Below are 20,762 nucleotides of genomic sequence, written 5' to 3'. Positions count from 1 at the left end.
GTGTTTGAGGACTAGGATGCATCCATAGCTGAGTGGTCTATGTTGACACTCAAGGACATGGTAATGTCTGGGCCCCAGCTATAGCTGAAGGTGATGTCAGGGTCCATGGGCCCATTGCAGCCAGGGTCTGTGCTTATGTCTGATGTTCCTGTTACCAATGAAGGGTGTGCAGGTACCCAAGATAAAGGGCCATACTGCCTGTGGGGCAGTGGTGACATCCAGACCCAGCTTCTGAGGACCATATGGAGTTTATGGTTCTAGCGTATCTACTGTCTGAGGTGAAATCCTGATCCTGCATTGTCACCAACAGGCACATAGAAGCCCAGAGTTGGGGCTACAACTTGGTGTCTTGGTGGTGTCTGGAGACCTTAGGACTATAAGAACCAGTGCAACTGACTGGGCATTCTCCACCCAGAGCCAGAATGCTATCCAGGCTTAAGCTACTGCCAAGGGTCAAATCTGGGTCCATGGTCCAGCTGCATCTGGGGTCTATGTTTATGCCTGTGGCCAGTGTCACCTCAAAAGGCCTTAAGAATCATGGCAGATGAAATCAGACATCTATTCCAAGCCAGTCCCGCCCTTCACTGGCCTGGGAAAGCTGGCCTTTCCTCTTGCTGGACACTATAGCAAGAGAGCTGGCTGATGCACTAGGGAGAAAGGACTCCCACTCCTCACCACAGGCAAGGATGAACCTACCTTGAGGACATGCATTTAGGGTAATGACTCAGCCCCAACACCCTACTGGCAATTCCAGTGGCATGATCTGACCTGCCTGGCTCACACCCATGCCCTCAACTGGGCCTTGGGTTGTACCACCCTACCATCTACCCAATCTAGGTCCTGTTGGGCATGATGAAGAGATTGGTCCTGTGGAAGGACACCTACAAAATCTCCAAGACTCCAGGAAGCCACAGGGTACCCAAGAAGAGCTCTGGTGAGGATCCAGAGAACATGGTGTACCAAAAACCAGAAGCCTTGAACCAGACCAGTGCCTCATTGTAATGAACATTTGCCAGTCAGTTGATGAGACAAAGGGGCGTACTGTATGACACATCAAAGCCTCCAGTGTCACCAGGATAAATGAAGAAGTGATGGAGAGGCAGAGAGGAGAAGCAGGGTTTTTTTTTTTTTTTTTTTTTTGGTGTGTTTTTTGTTCTGTTTTGGTTTATTGTTGTTGTTGTTGCTTTTGTTTGTTTTGTTTTATTTTGTGTGGGGAGGTGCAACAGGGATGGGGCAATAAGGAGGGACTGGGGCATGAGCAGAATTGGGTGAATTATACGATATCTTTAAAGGTCAATAAAGAATTTAAAAATGAAAGAAAATACATACACAAGAGATTTACAATGTCATTACTTACAGTCAGCTCAAAAATGAAGGAAAGTGGATAAACCAATTGTTTAGTACATTATCATTTAGCAAGATTTGAAGAAAATATTCCATCATCTATCCTATCTTTGTGAGTCTGAAGTCCTATATGTAACTTATCTTTAATCCTAACTAAGGAAAACTATAACCATAACTATCTGTCTTCAACTCCATCAAAGACTACAGAAGGATAGTATATAAACTCTACAAACGACAGAGACAACTCACTGCCTGGTCAGTCATTCTAAGTTCTTCTGTAATGTTCCATCTTCAGCTTATAGGCCATAGTGTGTGTGGCACACTTCTTAGCAAAGCAGGAAACTTTAAACTGTCCATCTGTATTGGCAGTTTGTCAGTCACTTTTCTCTGTATCCTGCAGACTGTCTGACAGACTCTTCCATGAAGCAGGAACTCTGTAGCAATGTCCATCTTGAGTCAGCAGTCACCTTTCTGTGGGTCCTGTCAGCATGTCCAGTTTATACAGCATAAAGTCAAATAGTCCAGACAAGAGCAGTATCTTGCCTAAATGGCTAGTCTTGTCATATTGGAAGTAAACTCCACAGTGAGTTTCTTTGCGGTCCATCTTCCTTTCTGATGCAGGTGGTATTGCCAGGAACAGTTATGTGTCACTGTCAAGAAAACCCTAAACGATTTTAAATATTTTAAATGCCATATTCTGTAGTTCTTTGAAAGGTTTGAAGAATGCCTATGTATCTCAAATACATCTCTGTATATCTAGAAATCCTAAGTAACTTAACAATATGTTTTATTTTTATTTTAACGCCCAAATTCCCAAATATTGTTTATAAATGTTTGTTTTCATTTAAATGGACTTGGTTATATAAAATAAATAAATAAATAAAAATAAATAAAAAGATTGGTTGTGGTCATTAACCATTTATAACCAACCCCATAAAATGAAAGCAAATATTTATAAATGATATTTGGGAATTTGGGCATCATTCTTTCCAAACTGCTTCCTGCTGTTAGGGGGTGTTGTCATGGGGATCCTAAGAAGACACAGAAATCCTGGCTGTAGTGATCTGCAAGGCCGCCTTCTCCAAGCTGTTTTGAATGTTGGATCTCCTGGCATTCTGTTTCAGTGGGTCTGGCTTGAACAAACCACATTAGTCTGAAAGAAATCCACAGCTTTTCATTTTCTGTGGAAACAAAAATAGAAATCCTTTTCCCCAGTAACCTGTCCTCGGACTTACATTTTGAAGTCAAAGCATTTTTAAAAATGTATAAATTGGATTGATCCAGCAGCATTTCTTTTAACAGTTGTTGTTATTTCCTCAATACTCAAATGATACAAACAGAACAGCATATAGTATCCACACTCTTTTTGTGCTTCCCATCTTTATGTGGCTTTTTTATTATTCTATTTCTTCTACTTCTATTTTTTCATTTTTTTGAGACAGGGTTTCTCTGTGTAATTTTATCTGTCCTGGAATTAACTCTGTATTCCAGGTTTACTGTGCAATCACAGAAATCCGCTTGCCTCTGTCTCCTGAGTGCTGGAATTAAAGGCATGTGCCACCACACAATTACTCTACTTCTTTTTTCTTTTTTAAGCCATTGTAACCTGTTTCTTTTTCTCCCCCAAGCCTATGTATATTTTAAAACAAACTGTAAGCCTTTAGCAGTTTTTCTTAATTTGAACCTGTCTTTACTGTAAATCTTTTATCTTTTTCTGGCCACCGGTCTTCCTCTGGTAAACAACAACATCACTAAGATGAAAGTCACAGCTGTATTAGCCGAGGACTATCCAAGATGGCAGCAGGTACTTTTACCATCAGAACCAAGAGCTGTGCTCACTGCCTTGGTCTATGCTGCCATCCAGGAGGATGCTGCTGGCTTAGAGATATGGTCACTGCCATTGCCAGTTCTGGTACACACCATTGAATTGTTAATAGAGCTCTTTAAAAGACTTGAGGGTTTTTTGCATCTTATGCTGAGTCAGGAAACCTCCCTTAAAGGAGCCGCACAAGTCTCTGCTTCTTTGTAGCAAAGCAGAGCCCAACTGAGAAAAATGCTGCTACCAAGAAGCCTTGCTTGTTTCTGTTCTTTTGTTTCTAAAAGGGTTTTAAAAGCTTTTGTTAAGTTTTAAGTGGAAGTTCTTATTAGCCACATGGGTGCCAGTTTGTTATGAATAGGTTTTTCCCCTCTGGTCTGGTCCCAGCATCATGCCAGCCCCAAATAACACACAGAGATGCTGTATTTTATATAAATGCTCTTGGCCAGTTACTAGTTTCTTGTCAGCTAGCTCTGTCTTAATTATTAACCCATTTCTATTAATATAAGTACTTCCATGAGTGGTTTCATCTTACTGGGGAGAGGGGCTGGCGTTCTGCTCTCTCCAGTCTCTACATGCTGACTACTCCCTACTACTTCCTCAAATCTTCCTTGTCTCCTAGTCCTGCCTATCTTGCTTTCCTATTGACCAACAGTGCTTAAGTACTGGAATCTTAAGTAAATAGATTTATTCTTTGGAACTCCTTTTTAAAAATGTATTTATTTATTTGGTACATTTATTTAATTTATCATCTCACTGTATTCCCCTGGCTAGTCTAAAACTCACTATATTGACCAGAAGGGCCTTTAACTCACAGAAACCTTCTTCCTGCTTCTCTACCTTATAAGTGCTGGCATCAAAGACACATGCCATCACTCTAGCTTTGGATATATATATATATCTTCATTCCACATATATGTATATGATATTTCTAATAACAGCATCACAAGCTTTATTTCTATGAAGTTACTCAGTTTCTGCAACTCCACATGGCACCAAAGCCAATCTGTTGCTAGAGGGAATATTTCTCTTCCTTTAGTTAACAACAGACACTTTCCTGCTAATATAGCTTCATATTATTTATTCAAACTCATGTTTTATAATGAGTTTCATTATGGGCTGTTATACATACATTGTTATTGTAGATTCCCTTTGTGAACACTCCTTTCCAAGCCCCCTCCCACCTAATGGTCCCTTTTCTTCTTTAACTAATTAACTAACCCCCCTGCTTTTCCTTCATATCCCCTACCTAACCCTCACTTGAGAACTATAATTCTGTTCCTATTCCCTTTTATAGTATTATGACCTATTACATGCCCAAATATACACCTATATCAAACTTACAATATACCATCCATGTATGAGAAACCCATAGCCAACATTATTCTAAATGTGTAAAACCCAAGATCATTTACTCAAAAATCTGTAAAAAAAAAAAAAAAAAAAAAAAAAAAGGGTGTTAACTGTGTTCATTCTTATTCAATACAGTACTTGAGATTTCATCTAAAGCAATACAATTACCAGCAAATGAAAGATATAAAAATAGAAAAAGAAGATAAATGATCCTTATTTGTAGTTGATGTAATCCTGTACTTAAAGATCCTATGGAGTCCACCTATAAAAACTTTAAGCAAAGTACTGGTACAAAAAATCATTACATTTAGTAGCCTTTATATTCACCAATAATGAATTTTCTGTGAAAAATTAAAAAAATATTCCACTTAAATGATTGCTTAAATATAACCAGAAATAAACTTACCCAAGGAGGTGAAAAATCTCTGTAATTCTGTAATTACACTGCAAGAAAAAAAAACCACTTAAGGAAGATACTGGAAGCTAAAAAGACTCCACCTGTGTTCATGGGTAGGTAGAATTAATATTGTAAAAATGTCCATATTACCAAAAATAGTCTACAGATTCAATACAATACTTCTCTGAGTTCCACTGATATTCTCTGTAATTTATTGAGTAGGGAATTAAGTTCCTTGATGTTCATCTTGTCTTGTTCACTTCCATTGTGCCTCTTCTTTTATAGAAAATAGTCACATGGAATTTAAAATTTATAAGAATTTCTAAAACTATTTTTAATTTTTGTGTGCATGCATATATATTCATGAAAGCTTTCATGCTGGTATGCTGCATGAAAATGAGAAAGGAGGCTAGAAGACAGTGTCACATACCATGGAGCTAAAGTTATAGGCAGTTGTAAGCTTCCTGATGTGCACATTGGAAATGGAACAGATCTCTAGCAAAAGCGGCAAGCACTCTCAAACTCTGAGTGAGCCATCTCTCTTTACTACAAGTTTTAATTGCTGAAAAAAGAGAAAGATCTTCTCCAGAAGATATCAAATTCATGGACATTGACCAAGTCCCAAGGCTGTATGTGTAAGTGTGGAGAACTGCCACTGCACAGACCAGTTCACTTTGCTAATACTACTGACAGGCAAAATATGTTTTCTTAATAAAAAAGATAAACAGATGAAAGAAGAGATCTTGACATTGGCGTGATTACACCCTATCATGAACTTAAATGGCTTAATTCTTTATTGACTTTGTACCTATATACCTGATGATATGTCTCTCAATCTTCCTATAGCCATCAAGGTGCCCTTGGATATTCATTCCATCAGTGTTGTCACTGAATTTCTAGTGAATTTCTTCTAAACATTGGCATGTAATTTTTGTCACGTGATTGTCTGTTGGGAACCTCAACCAGAGTGAAGCTTTCATGTACCACAAATAAAACAAGCAGAACTAGCAGTATGATTTTTTGAACTTGAAAAGCATTATCATCAGTAAGTGATATTATTCTCATGGATGGTGTTTTCTGGCAGCTGTACATCAGCCTTTCATAAGGGCAAGGGAATTTGAGATTGTCTTCTACTGGTCCACAAATTCTGAGAATGATTTGGCTTCATGGATTAAGTGTAAGCTTTTGAAGAATTGGCTAATATATCCTGAAGCTGACAGTAAAGAGCAGTTATTTGATGAATAAAATTAGTGCTTTCATATTCTGTGTTATATTCTATCAGAGGAGACACTATAACTTTCAGTGAAGTTTTTTTTTATTGAAAGTTTACCTGACATTATTAGTTAAGTCTACTTTCTGTTTATTTAAAGATTAAAACTATAGGGTAGTGAGAGGACTCATTGGATGAAGGTAATTGCTCTCAAGCATGATGACTTGTGATTGAGACCACATGGTGGAAGGAGAGAATCTATTCCTGTAAGTTTTTCTCTGATCCCCATGTATACTTATGGCACTTATACCTGCCAAATATATTTAAAGATGTTTATGGAAATGGATGTTGTTAGGATGTAGAGAATATGGTGTGGATAAAAGCAGACAATTGTGCCTCAGAAATACTAAATTGAATTATTTTTGAGTGACTGACTCAGCTGTACAGTGTAACCAAGGAACTGTCAGAGTGCATACGTCTTTCCTGTAGTGTTTCTCTTCTGACCTTACCATTTTGAAGAAGGAAGCTGTGACCACTTTCCTGCCTTGAACTGAGTTTTACAACTTTGAGTTTTGTCTCCTTGCTCAAGTTCAAATAAAAAAAAAAAACATTCTATAAAATTAAACAACTTCTTTTTTGGACTAGGGAATTGCAGTAGGCATAGCCTCCTACCCTTCAGTTAGAAATCTTTAATTAGCTGTGACTCCCTGGTGTCTCATGTGTTGCTTCAAAGACTGACGTAGTTAATGGTATGTAGCCCAGGTGTTGACTGAGTATTCTTTTCCCAAGGGATTTTGCCAAGTCTCTTGTTCTGTGGTTCCTGTTCCTGAGGGAAAGTCAGGCATCTTCTGAGACTGACACAGCCACAGTGGTCTGAATGTTGCTCTCTCTTCCGTGTAAATGAAGAAGATGACATCCAGGCATTGTGGCTTGTCCCTGGACAAAATAGCTCTGAGGTCATTCCAAATTAGACAATGCATATTTGCCTTCTGTACACCAAACACACTGCCATGATCCTGGATTTTATAACACTGTATTGTGCTTGTGAAATTAGATGATTTGTAGATTATTTGAGATAAAAGTGGTGTTGTTTAAAACTATTATAAAAGACTACTGTGCAAGCATAGCACACTGACACATGGGAGGTAGAGGCTGGAGATCACAAATCAGAGGTCAGCTTGGGTTACCCAGTGAGTTCAAGTTCAGCTTAAGCTACATCTGTCTCACAAACAAACAAACAAAAAAGAGCACTGGGGATCTAACTCAGTGTCAGAATATTTTTCCAAAATATACAAAGTCCAGGGGTTTTTTTTACTAGTACAAAACAAATCAAAACAAAACAATACTGTGCTCTACTATCACTCCCTATTCTTTGACCAGACCTTTGCTTTTTGATACAGACTCCAGCTCTTACTCTCTTCAAGGCTGTTGATTCTGTTACTCTTTAACTTTATACTATATTAATTTAAACTTTTAAATTTATTTTTGAATTTTATACATCGGTGCTGTATGTATGTTATTTCCCACTCCTCCTTATCACCTCTCTAACACGGGAAGTCATGTCCTTATTCTTTCATTCCTGCTTTTCAAATGCTTGAACACACACACACACACACACACACACCCTATTGAGTTCAGTCATTTAGTGTTGTGTATATTTAGTGATAACCATTAGGATTAGATAACAAACCAGAAGTTTGTACCTGGAGAAGACTGATTCTCTTTATCAGCAACCATTAATTGCCTATAGCTCTTCATCTATGGTTAGAGCCTTATAAGTTTTCCTACATCCACATCTGTATTTCAACTTGTATTGTCATGTACTTGTCATATTTATGTGACCATAGTTATGAGATTTCAGGGGTGGAGATTTTCTATAATATAGAAGGTACTATCTTACAGAAGATGCCATAGTCCTCTGGTCCTTACAACCATTTCACCCCATCTTCTTGGAATATTCCCTGAGCCTTATGGGTAGGAGTTGTGTTGTAGATATAGCAATTAGTATTAGACATCTCATGGTCTATTGTTTTCTATATTATGAGTTGTTGTGACTTTCTGTAATAACCCCCCCTTTGCTACATAAATACTTTTCTTGGTAAAATGTGAGCTACAGTTATCTGTGAATATATGGATCTCTATTTATGATATGGTTAAAACTCATTCTACTTTAGGACATTGTAGTAGTAGTTCTCTTATAGTGGCCAAGTCTCACCAACCATGAATAGTTGGGTGCATTTACAGTACCAAACTCACATTCCCTCCCATTGAGCAGGTTAATTAAACAGTTGTTGGTTGCCTCAAAGATATAAGTGGTAATTAGTTTGTCTTTAGAGTATCTTGTCATGCTGATTCTTGTTTTTAGACTCAGAATTATGCAAGGTTTTCATGGAGGCTCTGATTAATGTACAAAGGCAACGTAGCTTTGTGTTCTTGCTCAGGATTGGACTTGGCAAGGCCACTCTGGGACTTTGTACCGGATCTTGAAGGAGGTTTTGTTCCAATGAATTTGGCTTTTCCAAGACTGATGTGTACTCAGTCTATAATGCTCTTGGAATGCCCCATGTTCCCTTTGTGCCACATTGCTTATCAAGTGTCCTGCTGACTTTGTCCTATTGTATGATAGATTATGATAACTCTGTCTAATTTCCCCTCTGGAAATAATGTATAAGATAGCACACTTCTTAGTAAACTTGCTTGGCATAAGACATAGCTTCATCAGGACCTCCAGTTCCCATACTGAAATATATTTCCCTGTCTTCTGATTAGTTGATGAGCTCTCTCAGAACTGATCACTGAAGAACTAAGAGTGGTCCAGGTTAATTGTTGTTTTCCTTCACTTATCCTACATATCTTAGTTTTCAGGCACAGAATTCTTTGATGACAATAATACTCAAAAATATCTCCACTGATAGCTGGGAAACCAGCATTATACTGACTCAGACCTCCTGAACTTGGGTCTCAGTTAGAAGGCCTGGGCAAATTAAGGGACCTCTGACAGTGGCACCAGGATGTATCCCTGGTGCACCAAAGAACTTTGGGAGCACATTCTCCATGGAGGAATACTCCTTTAGCCTTGAGGCAGGGGAGAAGGCCTAGACTCTACTCCAAATAACTTGACAGATTTTGATGATCCCTCCTGGAAGGCATTACACTCCCCATGCAGTGGAGGATGATTTGATGGGAGGGGTGTCAGAGGTCATGTGAGGGAGGGAGAGGGAACTGGGATTGATATGTAAAATAAGAAAAAATAATAAAAATTTAAAAAGATGTATCTCCACAAAGATCAGATGTTGCTTCCTCCCCTCTTTATTAATCCAGAATGACACAACTATAACAACCTTGTAAGTGACACTGGTCCTACCTTTTATATGGAGTAGCTGAATCAAGAAACTGTTAGCCTTAGTTTCAGTGTCAGTGTTCATACTCTAATAAGAAACAGTGCAGTATATCCTTTTTTTTTTTTTTCCCCTTTGAGGATTCGGTCATCTTTATTGAATTTTCCCATGCTATGCTCCTACTTCATTATAATTCATTATTTACATTTAATCATTGAGTCCTTTTTTGCTATAAATGATGTATTATAAGATTTTTGAGGAACAACTGATATGTAAAAAGTACACGTATTTAATGTATGCATTTTGATAGGTTTGGGTTTATGCATAAATCTATGGAACATCCCCACTATCTCTCACTTCCCAGTGTTCCCTGCTGTTCTTTTGTTTTATATTTTTAAGTAGTTTTTTTTATAATTATCTCCACAGTGATAGATAGCCTATAATTGAGAAATGATTTTTTTCTTATTTTACATATCAATTCCAGTTCCTTCTCCCTCTTTCTCTCCCTCTCTCCCTCACTTCTCCCTCCCTCCCATGCCCCCTGGCCACCCTCACATCCCATTCTCCCCCACCAAAATGAGTTTTTTTCATGCCTTTTATTATGTACCTCTAGACCTTATATTCTCTCTATTTCAAAAGTGATCATCTGATATCGTGGAAGATTGAATTGATCACTACCCAGTAATATCTCTACCAATTGTCCACATGGAGGAAAGAATGCATCCTGTACTCCAAGAACTTTTGTTAAAATCAAAACCCATAATTTTTTATTGTCTTTGAAGTCCCCATAAAGTAACCAAGATGAATTATTTTATCCTTCTAAGCAGCATCTCATACAAGAACAAAAAGAAACAGAAGACAACACAGTATTTGAAATTAACTTGTACCCAGTGGGAGGGTCATTTTATGCAGGAGAATCTATTGTGAATGCCCCAATTACTGTGGACATTCCTGAGACATCATCAGCTCCCTGAGACATATCCTCTTATCTGTTACCTAGTCTTCCCAGTGGCCCTATTGCTTATACTGGGAAAAACAGGGAAGTTCTCTGAACATTATGGGGTGCATCTCCCTGCCTTTATGCTTCCACACAACATAAGATTGTACAGCTTTCAAGATGGGCTCCCAATGACAGTATAATACCATATAAAAATCCTTCTTGAAGAATGAAGGCTACTAACTATAAATGAGGCAAATCTGTATGTTAAATCCATTATATAGATACATGTAGGAAAAGGATAGAAGGCATAAACATAAAGTATTGGCCCTTGGATGAAAAATGGTATTTGTTCTTTGTGTTCCCAGCTATAATTTGTAGCATACATGAATATTATGATCACATCAAAAGCAAAAAGTATGTGTTTTAGTGAAGTAATAGCAATTGGTTCTAATAGTCTAACTGTTCTGGTTATGTCTCTGAGTAAAGGTGATAGCATGCATGCCTGTGTGAGTGTGCATGCATGTGTGTCTCTCTGTCTCTTTCTCTCTCTCTCTATACTTGTGTGTGTGTGTTCTTTCTTTTTAAATCTTTTTGGTCTTTCCACACAGAGTGTTCTTTTTAGTCTTATTTACAGCTAAGAAAATAGTCAAGAGGTAAGTGTTGAATAAGAACTCGCTATCAGTAAATACTGCCAAGTGCTCCAGAAAAACTTTAGCTATTGTTAGCAGAGTTGTAATTCACTACAAACAACCAAAAATTAAGTCAGAGAGAAGTTTTCTTTGGTGTGGGGAATATTTGAAATGCCACCTCAGGAGAGTGTATGTGGGTCAGTGCATTATGACTGTCCATGCCCTAAGAACCCTAATTTGTGTATTCCTCATAGAAATAATTTCCCCTCCATTTTCACAAACTAGTATGCCATTTTCCACATGAAGTAAACTAGGCCGATTCATATGGAAATTTCACACTACTAACAGTACTCAGCCTGTTATTAACATCTGCAATTTCTGCTTTAATCACCATATTATCAGTTGATATCCAGGAGCTCTAGAAGTTGTCATCTAGGGAATTCTGCACACATCTGTGCATATAGACTCAGGTTCTCTAGTGATTGCCAACTCAGAGTCACAGCAAAGCAAAAACAAGAGCTGCTTATAAACCGCTCCATCTAAGCTGTAATGGTTACAGCTTGCAAATCCAAAATTCAAAACCTGAAATGTCAATTATACAAGTGTAACTTAACATTACAAAATATTAGTGATTAAAAGCAGCTTCACAGGCATTATCACTTTTTGTTAACTTCACATATCCTGAATATAATGCTAACATTAAAATATGTATTTAAAGGCTTGTAGCTCAAGTATGTAAAGTAGTACTCTTAAAAATCAATAGAATGGTTATTAACATCCTGAAGAAACAGGGAAATAAGTGTAGACTCTCACACAATTAGAAAGTTTCACAAAATTTGGGAGATGTAAATATGACTTCAAAATATAGGAAAACGTTTACTTTTCAACAATAAATTAATATGGCACTATTATGATATTTTGTTAGGAAGGCCAGTAAACTTTTCTTAACGTGCAATGCACATCACCAGCAGGGACTAGGGAAGTGGTAACCCCATGTAGTGTCTAGAGTGTCAATGAGAGCAGATATGGAGACTAGTAATCTTTCTTGTTATTTTAAGTTCCCTAAATGTTCTTATCCTTTGTCTAATTAGTACTTCTCAGAGGAAATAATCAGAAATGTGAACATATTTCTGTGCATCTCAGTCTCTTAGTTGTGTGTGTGTGTGTGTGTGTGTGTGTGTGTGTGTTTGTGTAAGAGAGAGACAGAGAGAGGGGCAAGATTATAAAAACCTCAACCTACAAAATTATTTGGGAATAATTGGACAGAAAATTGCACTCATTTAAAGAAAGATATTATTAATCTTCTAGAATAGTGTTCATGATGCAATGCTTTCTGAAGAAAAACCAGGGGTTGAAATATTAAAACTCAAATTGAATTATTATGGAAGCCTGAAAATTGGGTTGACTTTGCATAAGTATCTTTGAAGTCTGAGGTGCCACCCATTTATTATTTTATATTTTTTAAGCTGTTCATGGTTTTGATCAGGAGCCAAAAAGAAACGCTATGAGGAATAGATACATAATCCAAAATACATGGTAAGAATTTAGCTACTCACCCAATAGAAATCTGTATTGACAATATCTGTGTGCCAGTAGTAGAATATTCGAAATAGATGCTACAACTTCAGTTAAATGTTACTTTGCAGCCCATGTACTGAAAATCAGCACAGAGAGTTCTTAATTTTTTCCAAAATGAACCTTCTCATATATATGATGCACTAATCCCACCTTTTTATAACAAGAGACTGAAAAATTTTAACTATGTGTATGCATGTGTGGGGATATTTGTTTGCAGGTGCCTGGGGAGGCTAAAAGAGGGCACTGGATCCCCTGGAATCAGGAGCTACCTACTGTGGCTGTTGGGAACTTCCTTTATTCTGTTGTTTCCTTAACATTCCTTTGTTTCTTTATTTTTTCCTTCCTTCCTTCCTTCCTCCCTCCCTGCCTTCTTTTCATCCTTTACTTTCTTTTCTACCTATTCATCTTTTCTTCTGAAATCACACAATTATCTATAATATTCTGTTTTTTATTCTCTCTATCACACACACACACACACACACACACACACACACACAGGATTCAGAGGAATAGTGGCAACATATAAGACAGTTGAACTATGACCTCATATCTAATTCTGAACTCTCTGATGTGTTCACTTTGGGCCAATCACCCTCTTAGCTCCCATTTCCTCAACTATAAAAGGAGGAAAAGCCTTCAAGATCCATTCTATTTTTGAATCTGTAAGTTTCCTAATACGTTACTGTTGACATTGTTTCTATGTCTCTAACTCTTACTTTTGTAAAACCCTACAATAGGCAGTTACAATGGAATATTACATTTTGGTTTCTTTCTATAATATATAAAAGATTCTATAGCAGCACCAAAATGAAATGATGAGTGCCTTTTGGAGTGATATAGCCTTTCTCATCCTTCCCTTTGAGGAGCTGGGGTCCTGGAGACTTAATATCCCAGCAGCTATCAGGTTCATTTCCTGAAAATTCAAGGAAGGTAATTTATAGACCATAGGAATTGATTTTAGTAATAAAAGTATTTCATCATAGGAAGCTTAAGAGAAAGAACACATAGTTCCTGTATGGCAGGAGAGGTACCTAAGAGTCCTATTCTGTTATGCCTCACTGCCTTAGAATTAAGGCTTTGTAGGATGTAAGAAGAAAGTGAGGATGTTCAGTCCAGCTCCTATTACAGGTGCCCAGGTGCTTGCAGTTTCTGCCTGTTCCTCAGTACAGGAGAGGGTACTGCCTTAGGGAAAAAGAAGTAAAAAGATGCCAAATCCTCTTTTGAAAATATTGACCCCGTGGACATGGTGGAACCAGAGATATTTTGGCATAGACACTTCTGTCATCTTTGGTCTCCAACAAGGACAACTCTGCTAATAGGGCCAAGGACATATCCAGTTTTTAGCCAACAAACAAAACAAAACAAAACAGCAAAACTGTCCACTTTCTTTAAAGTCTTTTTACCCTAAACTGCCTAACTAAGGAGAACTTCCTGTTCTCATGAATGATACCAGGGAAATGGGATTCATTCCACCCCACGGTTGAGGGACCACAGCGTACCAGGAAATTTTTCTGTATTTAATTTTTTAGTCCCATTAATGACATAAAACCTGAACAAGGGGGAGATCATGGACCCCAGTCTAATAGCTGGGAAACCAGAATAGGACTGACCCAGATCTGCTGAATGTGGGTGTTAGGATGCCTGGAAAGTCTATGGGGCCACTGGTAGTGGATCAGTATTTATTCCTAGTAAATGAATGGACTTTGGGAGCCAATTCCACAATAGAAGGAAACTCTCTCAGCCTAGAAACATGGGGGAGGGCCTAGGCTCTGCTCCAAATGATGTGATAGACTTTGGAGATCCCCAATGGAAGGCTTCATCATCCCTAGGGAGCAAAATGAGGATGGGATGGGGGTTGGGAGGGGAACAGTGGAAGAGAGGAGGGTTAGGGAACAGGATTGATATGTAAAGCAAGCTTGTTTCAAATTTAAATAAAACATACCATTTAAAAAATCCCCCTGATACTCTGGGCTTTCTTACCCTTTCTCTGAATCCCTGATTCTCCCTCTACCGTGCAGTTGCTTGCTGACCTCCAAGAACCTGAAAGCAACCTAGATGCCCTTCAACTGAAGAATGGATAAATAAGATGTGGCACATTTACACAATGGAATACTACTCTGCAGTAAAAACAATGGGGCCTTAAAATTCACAGGCAAGTGGATGGAACTTCAAACTATCTTGAATGAGGTAACTCAGTCACAAAAAGAGGAACATGGTATGTACTTACTCATATATGGACTTTAGACATAGAGCAAAGGATCACCAGCCTATAAATCACACTGCCAGAGGAACTAGGATATTAGGAGGATTCTAAGAGATTTATATAAGGTCTCTCACAGAAGAGGGAAGGGACAAGATCTCCAGAGCCCATTGGGAATGGGGCAGGACAGTGAGTGGAGAGGGAACTAGGAGAAAGAGAAGGGGAGGAAAGGAAAGCATGTGGGACTAGTAAGATTGAGTCAGGGGAGGAATAAAAGAGAGGGGAGAAACAGAGAGAGAGAGAGACTATAAAAGAGGGAGCAATTATAGGTTTGAAGAGAAAACTGAATCTAAAGAAATGTCCAGAGACCTACAAGACTGACCCCAACTAACAATTTGAGCAACAGTGGAAAGACTCCCATAAATGCCCTCCCCTGAAAATGAGATCAATGACTAACTTATGCACCATCATGGAGCCATCATCTAGTAGCTGATGGAAACAGAAGCAGACACCCACAACTAAACACTGAGGGGAATTGGAATCCAGGTGCAGAGAGGGAGGACAAGACCAGGCTACAGAAACCCACAGAGACAGCTTACCTGAACAAGGAGGACCTAATGGGCCCCCAGACTGATAGCAGGGAATCCAGCATTGGACTGACTCAACCCCCTGAACATGGGTCTCAGTTAGAAGGCCTGAGAAGTCTAAGGGACCTTATACAGTGGAACCAAGATGTATTCCTGAAGCACAAAAGGACTTTTAGGGCACATCCCCCATGAAGGGATCTTAACCTTGTCCCTACTCCAAATGACTTGACAAATTTAGATGACTCCTCCTGGAGGGCATCATCCTACATGTGGAGTGGGGGGGGGATGGAAGGGGAGGGTGATAGGGGTGCATGTGAGGGTGGGAGAGAGGGAAAGAGGGAGGGAGAGGGAACTGAGATAGGTGGTAAAATAACAATAAAAGATAAATTCATATAAAAAATGAAAAGTTATGGCTTTCGTTCATCTTTCTCCTCATTTCTGCCTGCATTCTCAGTTTGTCCTGTATGTTTTATTCTTTCAAACTTTGATAAAGTTGTTCTCAAACTTCCTTCCTAGTTTTTTCTTGCTTTCCTTATTTTCTCCTTCTTTTTCATTCCTTCCTTCCTTCCTTTAGCTTTTTATTTTGAGACTGAGTCTCACTATATAGCTGTGGTTGGCATGAAATTCTTTTTGTAGGCTAAGATATCCTCAAACTCACAGAAGTCTGCCTGTCTTTGCTTTCTCAGTGGTGGGATTAGAGACAGATGCCATCACGCTGGGCTTTGAGTCCATTTTAAATATCATGTCAATGGGAAAGCTTTTAAGTGAGTATGAGACAGGAGATAGAAAAATTCCCTCATAACTTGGAATAGCCAAACAGTTGTTTCTGGGTCATATATGAAATGGCCTTAGCAATGGAGATTATATGGGGTTTCAGACAAAAATACTGTAAAATTGTGCACTTGTACTGCAAACAATGGCTGACACTAAAGAAGTTTATTATTTATTTATTTATGTTTTTGGCTAAAAGCTCGGCCCCAATCAAATCAGACATGCCTTCATCTTTATGGAAGAAAGAGCCAGGGAAGCAGGAGGAAGAGCAGGTCAACAGAAACCTCAAAGTGGGAAATCACAAATGGTTGGCAAGAAAGACAGGCTGCTCTGTCTTTAGAGTATGCACTTCTGGAATACACTACGCATGAAATTCAGCAGAAGACTGCTACAAATTATGCAATCCAAGCCATTTCTAAATCTGCTTATAAAACATGTATTCCTACTTTAAGCAGAGCAGGAGAAACTGCATTAAATGGTTGAGTGTGTCTCTGGATATTTATGTCAAATGTTCTGTGAGCATATGAAAATATTCCATGGCATTCTCAAGAACATCAATTATTCTAAACTTTTTCACTGTAGATCCCTCATTTTATACATGCCTGACACTAATAATATATTGGGTATGTGGGTGAAAGTTCCCAGAAATAATCACAGCTTTCACCAAATCACCTATGGGGGTGATTAACTAATTGGAATTTTTATGACCTTCAAGCTGATATATTACAGGTTCAGAACCAAATCACAATTTACATTTAGGTAACATTGGCTCCCTACAAAAGCATCCCTTTCCTACCTCTGTGTCTAACCTAACATCCTCTGACTGACAGATGAATCCCTTTGGAATGTGTTAACAAAATCCTGGTTCCAGCAACCAAAAGACTGAGTCAGCAGATAGCATGTGAGGCCTATAGCTGAGGTTGGCTGGCTTCCCTCTAACCACCCAATATTTCAATCCATGTTTCTGAAAGGGGCTTTGATTGATGATTTTCTTTGTTCTGTTACTATTAAAAGTTTTCATATTATTACCAGTTTGGGATGTAGAATCTGAGATAATCTAAATCTGTGCTCATGGACCACGGTCATTCATATTTGGTTCTAGAATAAACTATCTCTTATCCCCTTTGAGAAGAAAATTGTGTTTTTGCATTGAGGGGCATATTCACAGAAACAGAAAATAATGAGATGAATTTTAATATAAATGGAAACATGCAAAATTTTGTTTGACACCACTATAAAACATCTTGTTAACATATTGAGGTATCTATGTATCTCTTTGAATATCAGTGGATGGCAGTGGATAGAGTGACATGTCCAACCCCAGTCTCACATAATTCCAAAATGTCACAAAAGTATAAACTAAGTACTTGAGTTAGTTTCATCCTTGCATGAGAATTTATATTGATTTTTGTGATAATGACATCCATTAATTTATGAACTTAGCCTTCAAAACAATAATGAATGAAACAATGAGTGAATATCAGTCAATAGCCTATTACAATTTCCCTTAGTACAGCAATATTGAAAAATTCCAGTTTATTTAAATGCTTAGAGTTGCTCAATAACTATAAAAATGGCATACATACTGATGAAAATATTGAAAAATGTTTTCAAAAATCTAAAGATTGAAAAGAAAGGAGAGCAAAAATTAAAAAAAGAGAAAAAATATTTACTTTAAGTTGGTTCAGCTAACATTGTGCTATAAATTTATGTTGGAAATGTGATTAGATTTTCTGTGAAGCCAATCTTTATTTCATGTTTATTAGATGCCTGGCATATTGGATGTTATCTCTTATATTTTATTTAACATCCTTAGCCTGGATACTTCTAACTTTTCATATCAGGTATCCTATCCTTATATGGGAAAAATGCTTAAACAAATCAAATGAAGATGATGCATTTATATAGGTTAGGGGGTCAGTGTAACTATAGGTGGTATGTTCTCTGTAAATAAAGTTTTATTGGCACACAGCTCAATTGCTTACAAGCTATGCTTATGCTGTAGAACTGAATATCTAAGAAAGAAACTGCTTGGTCTACAAAGCCACAAGCATTTATTGTTTGTTTGTTCATATGGTGCTGGGGATGGAACACACTAAAGCCACATGCATGACAGGCTTAAACTGTAATACTGAGCTATATTGCCAAGATACCCTGTCTGACCTTAAAATTGAGATGCTCTTATTTTAGCACCCAGAGTTTCTGGGATATGAGCTTATCACACTAGGACCCATCCTAGCTCTATGGCTTTACTTTGCTAAAACTTTCAAGCAGTGAGAAATATTTTATGCACTGTGGCTGCCCATTAGTTTTGAAAGCTCCAAACTCTGAAATGATCACTAGCCACCAAGAAATCCAGACTTACCTGTTATTACTGATAGTGTCATTGACCATTCAAGCAGATTAGTATTTTGCTCTAGAATAAATCAGACTGAGATGGGAGAAACAATTCCAGGCTATGATGTCATGTTCATAAAAGTTAATTATTGAATCATCACCTTTAGATTTTTAAAATTAAGCCACAATTTTGAAATTAGCATAAATTGTATTGGACTCATTGTGATATTTTCTTGCATACTTTGTTTTAATTGATCTCAATTCTCCATCTTTGTCCCTTTCCTTATGATCACTACCTTCAACAAATCTAGGATCCATCTATGAGAAAACAGAATTACTTTCATTAATTTGATCATTTCAATGTCCAATTTTCTATGAATGCTGAGATTTTTCTCTTCGTGCCTCAATATGATTTCATGGTATATACACACATTTCTTTACACAGTTATCTTCTGATGCACATCTAGGGTGGGTTCAATTCCTAGCTATTGTGAACTATTCACTAATAAACATGGACCTATAAACCTGAATGTGGTAGGACTGAGGGCAATTATTTAGGCAATGACTATGGAGTAGCATAGCTGTGCCACATGTAAGTTCTGAAAACTTTCATGCTTTTCCACAGTGGTTGCATCTCTGTACATTTGAGCCAATAGTGAGAAAGGGATTTCCCTTTCCCCACATTCCTGACAGCATTTGACATAAGTGAGGTAGGATCTCAATAGGTTTCTTCTTCTTTCTTTTCCCACTAATGCCTAAGAATGCTGAACTCCATTTGAAATATTTATTAGGAATTCTTTGGAAACTGTCCAATAACTTCTTTAATCTATTGATTGATTAGAAGATTTATACATACTAGTAATTATCTCCTGTTTAAGATAGAGCCAGTAAAAAAATGTTCTTTTCTGCAGAAGCATTCCTGCCTCAGTTTCATTTTGGTTTTGCTTTTGTGTGTTAGTTTGTCTGATTTCTTGGAACATTTGTTTTTTAGATATTTCCCCTATCATCTAGTCATTTAGCTGTAGTTTCTATTCTGCTGGTTTACCCAGAATTGGGCATCTGCCATTAGCCTTTACATTTTTGGATTTGAAATGCCTTGAAAATTAGAGTAGCTGTCCATCCAGGCATCTCTGTGGGAAAATAGCTTTGATTTTACAATTCAGAAGTAGATAAAATAGGGCAATCTAGAGGAGCAGAATTTAGGAATAGCTAGTTCAAATGAAGCACTTTGGGATGACATAGAGTGAGTCCCCTTTTAGGGGAAATTCACAAAAGATACTAAAATTGCAGGCCCACCTTGTTATTCCAAGTCAAGAAAGCATATAGTTCAATTACTTTTTGATAATAGAAACCCAGTTGAATAAATTAAATATCTATACCCATCAAAACTCTCCTCCATATTTATTCTATAACATTCTGTGATACTGAAGAAGACCCTGGAATAAAAAGGCTACTTAGGATATAGTCACTCAGCAAATACAAATAATTTAGCATTAGACAGTGTGAGAACAGGTGACCAGTTTTCCCTTCAGCCATTGTTAGTAAACAATAGTGCCATATAAATACAAAATGTAAATATAGAAGGACCAATAAATTAATCTAGATTTCCATTAATATATTATTCTAGTCAATTTAATTCCAGACTTTTTATTTACTATATTCTAGAGATGATCATTCATGTATAATTTCCCTCAAATATAAATTTATCATAATATTAACCCGGAAATGTGTGATCAAATAAGGTTAATATTCTGTGAAAAAAATAACAAAACGATCTTTTGAACTAGGCATGGTGGCACATACCTGTAATCATAAGACTCAGGAGGTAGAGAAGGAAATTTATGAGGTTGAGGCCATTGTAAGTTACATATTGAGACCTTGTCTGGAATGAACAAAATTAAGATAAAATCTAAAATGTAATAAATACTTTGATCACCACCATCATAAACAACAACAAATCATCCCAAAAGAAACAAAGGCCATCTTGTTGCAGCCAGAGATGTCATCTGCATCACAGGTTGGTATCAATGACCCTTTGTAGCCCAAGTTAGCCTCGATCATTGGGTCTTCTTACCTCAGGCATCTGAGTGTTGAGGTTACTGGCATGTGGTATCATATTAACAAAATATGTCTCTGCCTTATTTTCATCTAATCTTTCTTTCCTAATATATACCTATTGCATAAAAAATAAAAATAATGTTTCTCCTGATCAATATTTCTGTCTTCGAATATATTTAAACTTTCTCTTTATTATATAACCAA

Source organism: Phodopus roborovskii, unplaced genomic scaffold, assembly GCF_943737965.1.
Source record: "Phodopus roborovskii unplaced genomic scaffold, PHOROB, whole genome shotgun sequence".
NCBI lineage: Eukaryota > Metazoa > Chordata > Mammalia > Rodentia > Cricetidae > Phodopus > Phodopus roborovskii.
The sequence above is the reverse complement of the archived record's forward strand: the minus strand, read 5'-3'. Positions refer to the sequence as shown.